At 48.0% G+C, this 13,882-nt stretch overlaps 2 protein-coding genes and 1 pseudogene across 2 annotated transcripts in view; 2 read left to right on the forward strand and 1 right to left on the reverse strand.

Annotated features, from left to right (window-relative positions):
• LOC143973417 (uncharacterized) overlaps window positions 1-13,882 on the reverse strand; it is an 803,347-nt gene that overhangs the window by 544,418 nt on the left and 245,047 nt on the right. The gene's annotated exons all lie outside the window — the stretch shown is intronic.
• The window catches only part of LOC143973416 (uncharacterized), a 66,440-nt gene that overhangs the window by 17,093 nt on the left and 35,465 nt on the right, over window positions 1-13,882 (forward strand). The window lies entirely within an intron of this gene.
• Window positions 10,993-11,111, forward strand: LOC143973421 (5S ribosomal RNA; annotated as a pseudogene).

Consider the following 13,882-nt stretch of genomic DNA (forward strand, 5'->3'; position numbering starts at 1 on the left):
GGGGGAACATGACTGCCAGATTGCGGTCCTTCTTGGGCACCCCCTCTCTCTGGGTTCACGTTACTGCCTTCCTCTAGCTGGGTACCATCATCAGAGCCTTTAAAAAGCTGGGCATCCTCCTTGAGCATGTAGCTAACACTGTGGTCAAACAGTTCGGGGGACATGGTGGGGCTAGGGAAGGAGTGACTGATGCCATTGAGCCGAGGGAAGAGGCCGCATTGGCAGCTGCTTTGCCAGACAAAGTACCCTGAACCTGGATGAGAGAGGATAAGGAGGATGAGGGCTTGGTCATCCACTTTACCAAGTCTTCTGCTTGATGCGGCTCAACACAGCCAGCTGCTGAAAAAAAGGACAAGTGTGTCCCATGGCCACGTGCTAATGAGGATGCACTGTGTCCACGACCAGCACTGTTGCCTCTAGACACAGAGCCTGCTTGCCCTCTTTTATTGGCTTGTGACTGTCTGCCTCTCCTTGCTGGCCTTCCAAACAAACTAATGGCCTGCAGGGAGATATAGCTGCACAAATCTGGGACGCATATACTGATATACTACAGCTAGCAGAATCAACTGCCTACCTGTAGTATTAGTATGAGAACACCAGAAATTGTCTTCAGGTAGCTTTATGTGCACACTGTGCAGAGTACACAGTACACCAACTATACATACTGCAGCTGCCTGCCTGCGGTATAGGATCAGAACACCAGCCATTGGGGTAGCTTTAAGTGCACACTATGCAGAGTATACAGTAACCCAGCTGTAATTACTGCAGCTGCCTGACTGTGGTATAGGATCAGAAGAACACCAGCAATTGGGAGATATATATATATATATATATATATATATATATATATATATATACATATACATACACACACACACACACACACACAACACCTAGGATGCATATATATATATATATATATATACACACATAATAAACTGACTGCAGCTAACTGATTCAACTCCTGCCTGCTCTATCTAACTCAAATGAAATGACACTGTCTATCTCTCTATCAGCACGCCAGAACACACTACTAGTGATGGACGAACTTCCGACGGGACGTATCACGAACGCGGACCGCGAACGCGGCCGATAGTTCACGAACCGGAACGTTCGTGGCGGGTCCCATTGACTTCAATGGGAGGCGAACTTCGCAAACCTACAGGTCAAATTTACAGCCACAAAATAATTAATAGCTGTGCAAACATAGTCCCACCACATGGCCAATGACATAACACATGTATGAGGTGAATTTGGGATCGACAACTACAAGCATTCTTTTTTTATATGGGAAATTGTTGTGACAATTCAGGACTGTGGAGCGCATGAAGGCAATGGAGGAGAGGGAAGGTCAGGGTAGGCAAAGAAGAGGGTGCAGGAGATGATCACCAGCAGCGTGACATACAGCAATGACACCTGCACCGTGATAGAGTCATCTGACACCAGCACCGTGATAGAGAGCACTGACATCAGCAGCGTGACATAAAGCACTCACACCAGCACCGTGATATACAGCACTGACAGCAGCACCATGATAGAGAGCACTGACATCAGCAGCGTGACATAAAGCACTCACACCAGCACCGTGATATACAGCACTGACAGCAGCACCATGATAGAGAGCACTGACATCAGCAGCGTGACATAAAGCACTCACACCAGCACCGTGATATACAGCACTGACAGCAGCACCATGACAGAGAGCACTGACATCAGCAGCGTGACATAAAGCACTCACACCAGCACCGTGATATACAGCACTGACAGCAGCACCGTGACAGAGAGCACTGACATCAGCACCGTGATATACAGCACTAACACCTGCACCGTAAGCAGCCCCAGGAGGAAGTCAGCATAGCACAGGGATGGTGGGAGCCCCTCATAATGAGTATAGCACAGGGATGGTGGGAGCCCCTCATAATGAGTATAGCACAGGGATGGTGGGAGCCCCTCATAATGAGCATAGCACAGGGATGGTGGGAGCCCCTCATAATAAGCAGCCCCAGGAGGATGTCAGCATAGCACAGGGATGGTGGGAGCCCCTCATAATGAGCATAGCACAGGGATGGTGGGAGCCCCTCATAATAAGCAGCCCCAGGAGGATGTCAGCATAGCACAGGGATGGTGGGAGCCCCTCATAATAAGCAGCCCCAGGAGTAAGTCAGCACAGCACAGGGATGGTGGGAGCCCCTCATAAGGAGCATAGCACAGGGATGGTGGGAGCCCCTCATAATAAGCAGCCCCAGGAGGATGTCAGCATAGCACAGGGATGGTGGGAGCCCCTCATAATAAGCAGCCCCAGGAGTAAGTCAGCACAGCACAGGGATGGTGGGAGCCCCTCATAATGAGCATAGCACAGGGATGGGGGGAGTCCCTCATAATAAGCAGCCCCAGGAGGATGTCAGCATAGCACAGGGATGGTGGGAGCCCCTCATAATAAGCAGCCCCAGGAGTAAGTCAGCACAGCACAGGGATGGTGGGAGCCCCTCATAATAAGCATAGCACAGGGATGGTGGGAGTCCCTCATAATAAGCAGCCCCAGGAGGATGTCAGCATAGCACAGGGATGGTGGGAGACCCTCATAATAAGCAGCCCCAGGAGGAAGTCAGCACAGCACAGGGATGGTGGGAGCCCCTCATAATATGCACAGCAGAGGTACAGCCCCAGGAGGATGTCAGCACAGCACAGGAATGGTGGGAGCCCCTCATAATAAGCAGCCCCAGTAGAAATATGACAGGGGGTCTTCTTCCGTCTTCGGGGGTCTTCTCACCGGACTCCTCCGATATCTTCTGCTAGCTCTTTTACTAGCGGAGGAGCCCGGCTTTCTTCTTAGCTGCCGCCCTCTTCTTCCGACTTCGGGGGTCTTGTCCCCCTCTTCGGTTCTTCTTGCTGGGCCACCGCGCCTTCTTCTAGCTCTTTTACAAGCGGTGGCCCTGTCTTCTGTTGCCGCTGTCGCCGTCTTCTGTTCTCTTCTTCTCTTCTGAAGATGTTCCCTCATCGCTGTCTCCGGGCTCAATATGACAGGACACGTGGCGTGCATCCTCCGGGACTGTGACATCATAATGGGCGGGGTCATCATCCGGTGATGTCCCTTTATAAGTCGCTGCACGCAGCGTGTCCTGTCATATTGAGCCCGGAGACAGCGATGAGGCAACATCTCCAGAAGAGAAGAACAGAAGACGGCGACAGAAGACCGGGCCACCACTTGCAAAAGAGCTAGAAGAAGGAGCGGTGGCCTGGCAAGAAGAACTGAAGAGGGGGACAAGACCCCCGAAGAGGGGGACAAGACCCCCTAAGTCGGAAGAAGAGGGCGGCAGCGAAGAAGAAAGCCGGGCTCCTCTGCTAGTAAAAGAGCTAGCAGAAGATAGCGGAGGAGTCCGGCGAGAAGCCCCCGAAGACGGAAGAAGACCCCCGGAGCTGTGCAATAAACTGTTTTAACCCTTGTGTGTTGTGTTTTTTTTTACATTTTTTTCACAGGTGAATGGGTAGGAGTACATTGTACCCCATACTCATTCACATAGGGTGGGAGCAGGGATCCGGGGGCCCCCTTATTAAAGGGGGCTCACGAATTCCAATAAGCCCCCCGCCCGCAGACCCCGACAACCAACGGCCAGGGTTGTTGGGAAGAGGCCCTTGTCCTCATCAACATGGGGACACGATGCTTTGGAGTGGGGGGGCACGCTGCCCCCCTTCCCCAAGGCACCCCCCATGTTGAGGGCACGTGGCCTGGTACGGCTCAGGAGGGGGGGGCGCTCACTCGTCCTCACCCCCTTTCCTGTCCGGCCGGGTAGCGTGCTCAGATAAGGGTCTAATATGGACCTGGGGGGGGACCCCCACGCCGTTTTTTCAGCGTAGGGATTCCCCTTTAAGTCCATACCAGGTGACGGGGCCAGTGACGCTTCCTTCGCTGGTCCCGGCTACCTGGAGCCGCGCTCAAAATGAGCGGACTTTTCTCCGGGTGGGAAAAGTCTGTTCATTTCAAAAGTACGGCGGACTGGCACACACACGGCCGTACTGTCCGCCGAAATGCAAGTCCGGCGGACAGATTGGTGTGCAAAACTCCAATCTTAGTCCGCCGGACTTTTGGGTAAATAAAAAAAAGTCAGCCGGAGCCTATACACGGGCGGACTTTTTCACCGGATTGTTTGATCGTGTGTACGCGGCATTGGTATCTACTTTTGAATAACATATTACTGAAGTTAGCAGAAATGAATGTGTGCCATACAAGGTTCTAAGTTTGTGTGAGGTGATGACGTTCATATTTTAATATACTGTATAAAGTGACAGATGGAGGAACACACACACACACACAGACACACACACACACAGACACACACACTAGGAGAGATGACGCTGACATATTTACACAAAGACACTTTGATAAGTTGGGACAGCTGAATTCTGCCAGAAGTCTAAAGCCTCGTACACACGATCGGACTTCCAGCTGACTTTACTGTGGATTTTGGTCCGAAGGGCATTGAAGGCCGTGAACTTGTTCTGCATACACACGGCACAACATTTTCAGCCAACATTCACCAAACCACGTGGTTTTTCAGCTCTTTACCGCCACACTTTGGGCAAATTCTAGCCAAGATCCTTGCAACCAGATTAAAACACCTAATCTGGCTCATTGTTCACCCAGACCAGACAGGGTTCATTACGGGCCGAGAGGCTAGGGACAACTCCATTAGGGCAATTCACCTCGTCCATTGGGCACGTACCTCTCCTGACCCCCCACTACCTGATCCTGTCCATCGATACACACATGCTAGCTCTCTCGCCTCAAAATAGGCCCTCTCTCGCCTATTTTGTTTGCCTGGTGTTGGAACCATTCATATGCACTGTTTGGCCCTGTACTCAGACCCGAGAGCTCAGGTCAAGATTAATGGCTTCCTCTCCCCGAGATTCTGGATCAGAAACGGCATGAGACAGGGGTGCCCTCTCTCGCCTATTTTGTTTGCCTGGTGTTGGAACCATTCCTATGCACTGTTTGGTTTAACACAGACATCAAAGGATTGACGGTGGGTCATACGGAGCACAAGCTTTCGGTGTATGCCGATGATGTGCTCTTCCACCTAATGGAACCCCTAATCTCCCTGCCTAATCTGATGTGAGAACTCCAACGCTTTGGGACACTTCTTCTTCTTCTTCTTCTTCTTCTTATTATTATTATTATTATTCACAAACTCCCTCACTGGGTCTGATGGGGGTCCGGTATGTATTTGTAAGTTACATATTACACAGTCAGTCTGGTTCAAAAAAGACACAAGTCCATCCAGTTCAACCAATAAATCACACCTCCCAACTTTTTGAGATGGGAATGAGGGAAACCTACTAACAGAAGTATAAAGACATTGGACACACCCCCCGTCACGCCCCTTTAACCGCTTAAGGACCAGCCAGCACAGTTATACTGCAGCAGGTTGACTCCCCTGTGCGAATGGCCGTCATGGTACGTCGGCCACTTTAAGAGCTCTAGGGGATGCGCGGCACGATAACGGAGCAGATGAATGTGGCCGGCCACCACGATGTGCACCAGGCACCCGCAATTGCTCCTGTGAAGAGACTGCCTGTAAACAGACAGATCTCTGTTCTGTCAGGAGAGACGAGACAGATCTGCTGTCCCTAGTAATTAGGAACAGAGATCGTTCTCCTCCTCCAGGCAGCCCCCCCCCCACAGTTAGAAACACTCACTAGGGAACACATTTAACCCCTTGATCGCCCCCTAGTGTTAACCCCTTTCCTGCCAGTGACATTTATACAGTAATTAGTGGCTATTTAGCTCTGATCGCTGTATAAATGTCAATGGTCTCAAATAAGTGTCAAAAGTGTCCGATGTGTCTGCTGCAATGTCACAGTCCCGCTACAAATCGCTGATCACCGCCATTACTTGGAAAAAAAACTAGTAATAAAAATGCCATAAATCTGTCCCCTATTTTGTAGACGCTATAACTTTTGCACTAATTAAACAATATACGCTTATTGCAATTTCTTTACCAAAAATATGTAGAAGAATACATATCAGCTTAAACTGAGGAAGAAATTTGTTTTTTAATACTTTTTTGGGGGTTATTTATTATAGCAAAAAGTAAAATATATACTTTTTTTCTTAATTTTCCGTCTTTTTTTTATTAATAGTGATAAAAAAAAAAAAACACAGAGGTGATCAAATACCACCAAAAGAAAGCTCTTTTCTTTAATCGTACATCACGGGACACAGAGCCATAGTAGTTACTATGTGGGTTATAGTCCACCTTCAGATGCAGGACACTTGCACACCCTAAACAAGAAGTTGCCTCCCTATATAACTCCTCCCACTACTGGGAGTCCTCCGTTTTTTTTGCCAGTGTCTAAGGTGTTGGCCACAATTAAAGATGTGCTGTGCTGAGCCCTTCTGGAGCAATCCTTGCTGGGGCTAGCTATGCAGCCGGATCCATTCAAAGTATCTTTTAGGCCGAATTGAATAGTACCCGTGCCTTGTGCCGGAAGAAACAAGGTTTTGCCTCTAAACGCTTCTCTTTTGAGAGAGCTGGATTCCGGGATTCAGCACTTTTGGTATTAAGGCCATAAAGTATTACTGGTGGGATGCTATTACAGGTCCAGGAATGTGGGTTCCCCGAGGGTCCATGACTCCTGAAGGTTTGTTAACGGAACCCACTGTGAAGGGTGAAGATTGTTGGTTTTAACACAGAAATCCCTGCGGCAGGAAAGGTAAGTGGAGTTTTTCTAAGGAATTTTTAAATTTTCTTATGAAAGGTCTCCTTTAAAGTAAATGCTGTCATGCCTAAGTGTCACCACTGGAGCTGTATGGAGCACGTACCTTCTCATGCTTTACTCAGTCACACTGTGTCACAGAAGCAACAGACTTTTTTTCCTCCGGCTAGCAGGCAGATCTCCAGTAATTTTGGGGGTTTTGCTTCCTCCAGACACTCCCACCTCGGCTGAACTCTTCCCCTCTTCATGAGGCTGAATATAAGGGAGAACTGAAAACGATCGGCAATGACGTTTTTCTTTCACTGCCCCTACTCGGTGGACGCTCTTAGGTCTTCTCCACGCCATCCCTCCCTCACAAGCCGATCCCAGTGGATCGGAGGCCTGTGCTTGCGCGGGAAAACTCTTTTTTTGAAAGAGAGAGGGGAGCAATGTGAGGTGGGGGCAAGGCTTATTATGGCATTGGCATCCTCTAACGCGGTAGTGTGCGATTAAAAAAAACACTCCATTTGTGATGGCTGCAAAATTGTCAGAGAGACATAAGAGCAAAGAGGAGCATCAAAGAGGTTTTGGTGACACAGGCATTTCCTATTTGACACATTTACTATTTGCATCAGGCTGAGCATTAATAGCAGCGGCAGTGCCTGGACTATTTGCTCAAGTGGTGGATGTGATTTCTTCTGGTAGTACCTCTGCTTTGAGCATCGGGCTAAGGTCAGAAGGGGGGTTGAAACACTCCCAAAAAAGAGATAAAAGGGGTCTCCCTCAAGCTCTGGAAAGCTTACTCATGTCTACAAATGGCATCCTCCCCCAGGTATGGTGGCTGGTCAGAGTGAGCATCGGGGCCATGAAATGTTTGCACCTGTTTTCAACACTGCAGCCCCTGTTTATTTTACTAAAAATATATTTTTTCCTCAGCCATGATAGGTTTAAAAAAAAAAGTTTAGTGACTTTAATCGCATCCCAGTATGGGTCAAAATGCGACAGGTTCTCTTCCATTGCCCAAGGCCCTCAAACAGGAACTAGGGGCGGGAGAAGATGAATTTCCTCAGGGGACCATGGTGAGGCTGATGACTCCTCTTCTGAGATGTCAAATGCGGGAGAGTCCGCTGTTTCAATCTCTTTTCAATTTCTTGCTGAATGGTCTGCTCCACATTTATGTACCCTTAACTGAGTGTTTGGGTTCGCTAAAGCCTCCTCAAGCTGCGCATGCCTTTCCTGTCCATTCATTGCTGGAAAAGATTTTTTGTATCTGAGAGGATCACCCAGATAAACATTATTTTCCCTCCTAAAAAGTTTTCACACTTTATCCTATGGTGGAGGAAATTCACTAAGTAGGGTATACCAGCAACCCTGATGAGTTTACTTCCTCTTTCATTCCCTGCAAAGGCAAAGCATAATGGACTACTATGCATCACATAGTAGTTAATTATGTGTCACTTACCTGACACAGGAGCCAGCAATGTCAACACTGTCCCCTGTAGTCCGGCACATCCATCTTCTCGGTGGGGTCTCGCTGCTCCGCCGCTGTCATTCGGCGAAGCCGCGATGACGTCACTCCCGCGCATGCGCACGGGAGAAGACACGCACGGCATCTTCGTTGTTGACGGTGCCGCATGCACCGTAGATAACGGTGCCTGTCTTTCGGCAAATATCTCCTAAACGTGTAGGTCTAGGAGATATTTCTTGGACCTACAGGTAAGCCTTAATCTAGGCTTACCTGTAGGTCAAAGTGTGTTGTAAGGGTTTACAACCACTGTAACGCTGCTATATCCTCTGTGAATAAGAATTTGACTTTTCTGGCAGACAATACTCAAATACTTAGAGATCCAACAGATAAAAATTTGTAATTCCTATTAAAAGATTAAAAAAAACACTTTTCTCTGACAGATTGAGTGTCTCAGCCTGACAGTAATTGCTTAATCGTTCAGAGACCAGTTTAAGCAGGTGTTCAAGGTTATCCTGCTCAGCAGGCCCAGGATCTGGCAGCTTTATGTTTGCAATAGTTGCTTTGAGAGATTCTATGCTTCAGGCCTTGCGCCCTTTTCTAAGCATCATGACAAAAGTCTTCCTTTTGCGGTGAAAAAGGTATTTGGGGATGTTTTGGATAATACATCCAAAGAAATTCTAGTGGAAATTGTACCCCTTTTGCCATTTAAGAAAAGGAGTAAATGTGTTTTTGTATTTAAAGCTCCTTCTTCTGTGCCAGGGTCATCAGCCTCCAGGCAATCACGACGGCTTCCACCGTCAGGTTCAAAAGGTAATCTTAGGGTTAAAGGGGTTGTAAAGAGAATTTCTTTTTAAAATAACAAACATGTTATACACCTCCACTGTGCAGCTCGTTTTTCACAGAGTGGCCCCAAACCTGGTTTTCTGGGGTCCCTCGACGGCTGTCCCTGATTCCCCCCACAAGTACTTCTCACGTTCATGCGAGCGCCCTCGCATGGTGAGAAGCACTTGTGGGCATGCTTCTGTGATACAGCCGGCAGCCATAGCCGCTCACTGTATCATTCGGGCCCGCCCCCCGACACGCCACCTCATTGGATGTGATTGACAGCAGCGCAAGCCAGTGGCTGCGCTGCTTTAAATCCATCCACTACGGCTAGGCTGAGTGGCGAAGAGGATTTTGGAGGCGAGTGCGGGACTTTCGAGGGGTCAGGTAAGTAAAAAAGGGGGGCTGGGGGGGCTAGCACTGTCAGATGTTTTTTCACCTTAATGCATAGAATGCATTAAGGTGAAAATTGTTTTACCTTTACAACCCCTTTAACCCCAGGGACAAAAGAGATATTGGGGAGGAAACCTACAAGATGCTGAAGCCCCCTTATGAGGAGGCGCCCCACTCGCTCAATCTGGGAATTCTTCTGCAGTTCTCAAGGATCTGGCAGGAAGAGTGTCAAGACATATGGGACTTCCTCAATAGCGCCAAGGTACAAACTGAAGTTCCAAGAGTTCCCATCTCCTCGTTTTCTCAAATCAAAAGTTCCTAAGGATCCAGAGAAAAAGAAGTCTTTCTCAAGCATTGGACCATCTTTTGGCAAAAAGTGATCATGGTGATCCCCATGTAAGAGCAGAAGTTGGGATTTGGTCCAAACCTCTTTCAAAAATCAAAATTCAATTCCTGAATATAACCACTCTTTTTTGCCTGGAGTCAATCCAATCAGTAATCTCCATCCTACAAGGAGGAGAACTTCTGGTGTCAATCGTCATCAAAGAGACATACCTTCATATGCCTATTTCCTCTCTCACTAGTAATATCTACTTTTCAAGGTGGAAAACCTTCATTTTCAGGGTGTAGCTCTGCTTTTCGGTCTAGCTACTGTACCTTGAGTGTTTACAGAGGTCTGACCCCTCTGCTAGCCAGATTAAGGGCTCAAGGTTTAAAGTGGAGGGCCACCCTGAAAAAAAATCCATTTAAAATTAGAAAAAAATCAGAAAAAAAAAATGATTTTTTTTTAACTTACCAGAAATGCCTATTGCTAGGCACATCATCCTAATCTGCCTCTTCCACCTCTGCGGAGATCTTCTGGTCTTCTTTCCTCCGTGTGGGGTCTTCTGGGTAATGGGTCACGCTGTGTTCTGGGAACTGTGTGTTCCAGAACACAGCGCGCCCCATTCACAAAGCGCTGCGTGACTCGCGCATGCGCAGTAGGAAATGGGCAGTGAAGCCGCAAGGCTCCACTGCCTGTTTCCTTTAGCCAAAATGGCGGCGCCAGGACCCGAGACCGAGGGAAGGGTCGGCCTCGGGCGGCCTACATCACGGGCGCCCTGAACAGGTAAGTCTGCTTATTAAAAGTCAGCAGCTACAGTGTTTGCAGCTGCTGACTTTTACATTTTTTTTTAAACCGGCCCTCCTCTTTAACAATTATGGTTTAACTAGACGATCTGTTCTTCATAGACCAGTCAATAGCCCACTTAGACCAAAGTATGGCCACCACATTAAACTACTGTACCTGAAATATCTAGGTCGGATTCTCAACCTAGAAGAAATATTTTTTATAAAGCATGAAGAAGGCTAAAATACTTGGGTCTGATCATAGATATACCCAGAAAAGGGTATTCTTGCCCCAGACAAAGATCAGCGCATTAAAGGAACTGATTCAGGTGGTCGAAGCAAGGTGAATTCTTCTATTCAGCTTTTCGTGAGGTTTTTGGGAAAGATGGGGGGCTTCATTCGAGGCCGTTCTTTATGCTCAGTTTCATTTAAGACTGCTGCAAAACAGAATCCTATCGGCTTGCAACAAAGGGTTCAAGCTCTAGATTCCCAATGTGTGGGATTCCCAAGCCTACGGTCACATCACCCTGAAAGTGCCCAATCTTGTCAGATCTTGGAGGCTAAGCAGGGTCAGGCCTGGTTAGTGCCTGGATGGGAGACCACCTGGAAATACCAGGTGCTGTAGGCTGGGTGCACTGGAGCCTCAGTTTATGGTTGATAACTAGGAATGAGCTTTATGTTTGGGTTGAACATGAGTTCGGCTCAATTATTGGCTGTTCACCATTCGCCAAATAGCGAACAATTTGTGATCGCGGCAAACAGCCTTTAAAAGTCTATGGGAGAAATCAAAAGTGCTAATTTTAAAGGTTAATATGCAAGGTATTGTCATAAAAAGTATTAGGGGACCCGGGTCCTGCCCCAGGGGACATGTATCAATACAAAAAAAGTTTTGGGGGGCGTGGCTACCGTGCTGCTGTATGGACGCGTGAGAAGGTAGCTCCTCTACACCGAGAGCAATACTCACACTCCGGAGTGCTCCTACGATCCCAAACTGGCATCCATCGACGGCATATCTCCTCTTTATCCAGTTGAGATGACTCGTAAGCGCAAGAACCTACCACAACTGAAGAAGTTAACGCAATTCTTCCCGCGGAACCCTCGAGGCCTTCTCCAAGATGGCGCCGATGGCGCCTCGCCTTCAGCCTCCAGCAGCTCCGGCTCGGAAGCTCCAAGCCCAGATCATTGATCGCCACGTGGGTCCCCAGGAATGTCTACCCCGCTCTCCCTCAGTCCAGCGAAATCCAAGCAGCGGATGATGGACAACCCTGGCACGGAACAGGTTAGTGGAGAGGGGGATCAGTTGGAGGACACCAGGGAAATTTCGGACACCATAGATACATTCCCCACCTCTAATCAGCCAGTGTCCGACACTACACTAAAAGATATGCTGATCTCCCTGCGTAGCACACTACATGCGAGGGTTTAAATCAGATATCAATGCAGTAGGTGCACGGATCGACCATGTGGAAAACAAAATGGGCGAATTTGCAGCTACCATTAATTCAGTAGTGGATGCCCAGAACGACCAGACAGAGGAGGTGGCGTGGTTACAGGCAAAAGTCGCAGATTTGGAAGATAGGTCCCGACGCAACAACATTAAATTGAGGGGAGTCCCGGAGTTAATACTACCAGCGCAACTACTCCAATATGCCCAAGAGCTGTTGGGCGCCTTTTTGCCGGACCTGCCTGCCTCAGAACTGGCGATTGATAGAATCCATCGCCTCCCAAAGCCATCGCACCTCCCGGATAACATTCCGAGGGACGTATTGATGAGAGTACACTTCTTCCAGGTCAAGGAGAAATTCACTTTCGCCTTCAGATCCAACAAACAACCCCCGGAACGCTACGCTAACCTTCAAGTTTTCGCAGACTTGTCGCAACACACCATGCAGAGGAGGAAAGCCTTGCTCCCCATCACCAAGGCGCTTCGCAACCATGCCATTGTTTACAGATGGGGCTTTCCGTGTAAGCTTAGCATTTCCAGGGAGGGCCATACGACAGTAATTGCTAACTTGGAAGATGGTCTAGAGCTACTCAAACAATGGAACATTCTTCCCTCGCAGAATGACATCACTCCAGAACCTCTGTCAAAGATCTCATCACCGGACAACTGGCAAGTGGTGTCTCGCAAGAAGAAGAGTTTGAATAGCAATTATTGAGCTATCCGGACTCTTTGTTTAACATCCGCTATTCTCAATAATGTTGCTCTCGGTACCAGCGGATATAAGTGAACGTTGTTGTTCCCCCCCCTGTTATTTGACAGGCAGGTTCACTGCCTACAGATTCCAAGTTGAATTGTTTCTTTTTACCTATGTGGCTTATGCCTACGCTCTGGATCTCTAACCACTTTTTTATTTATACTTTTTTTTTTTCTTTTTCTTCCTCTGATTTCCCCCATCCCTGGATCCTTCCCTCTTTCCTCATGAGATGGACTTTGTGGCACTTTAGCTGTGTCGGTCGGAGGTGTGGAATCAGATTGACCTGGACGTCCATGCTTCTGCAAAGCTATTCTATGGATCGGAAAGGTATGCGGACTAACTTACTCAATACACTCCTGGACTTTCAATGTTTAAGTTAATTTCCTTTAATGTGCATGGCTTAAACCACCTGGCTAAGAGGGCATCTGTATGGAAGGAAGCTCAGAAACTGCGGGCAGATGTACTCTGCTTACAGGAATCGCACTTCTTAGCTAACGACCCTCCGCCCTTCCGCAACAAGAATTTTCCTCATCTTTTTTTTTCATCCGCCTCACAAAAGCGTAAAGGTGTTGTGATCGCTATTAGAGATTCAATTGATATTCTCACACTAACGGACCCTGAGGGTAGATATATAATATTGGTGGGTTCGCTTAACAACAAGATCTACACCATTGTAAACCTTTACGCTCCTAACTCCCACCAGCTCAGGTCTCTCAAGAGACTGCTCACAAAAATCAAAGAAGTGCGACAAGGAGCCCGAGTAATGTGTGGAGACTATAACATAACAGTGGATTTCCAAATAGACACAACCACTAGTTCCCGCAGACCTCTTCCATCTCTCCAACGCTTGCTCCAAGAAGAAGGACTATATGACGTCTGGAGGTGTCAGCATTCTACTGAAAGGGATTATTCATTTCATTCCTCTAGACATAATACGTATTCAAGAATTGATATGATCCTGGTAGATAGACTCTTGTTGCAGGCAGTGTCCTCCTCCGCCATTCATGGTATCTCTTGGTCGGATCATGCCCCCGTTTCGGCAGTAGTGGCGGAGGGGAACACTCATAATGTTTCTGGAATCTGGAGGGCGAGTGTTGGTGTATTTAGTTCACAAGAACAAATGTTAGAGGTCACTAGGAGCCTTAAAGAGTTTTTTGTGACCAACATTGGCTCGGTTACCGACCCAATGACTCTTTGGTGT

The sequence above is a fragment of the Lithobates pipiens genome, unplaced genomic scaffold (assembly GCF_037356315.1).
Source record: "Lithobates pipiens isolate NorthernLeopardFrog02 unplaced genomic scaffold, aLitPip1_a1.2 Scaffold_81, whole genome shotgun sequence".
NCBI lineage: Eukaryota > Metazoa > Chordata > Amphibia > Anura > Ranidae > Lithobates > Lithobates pipiens.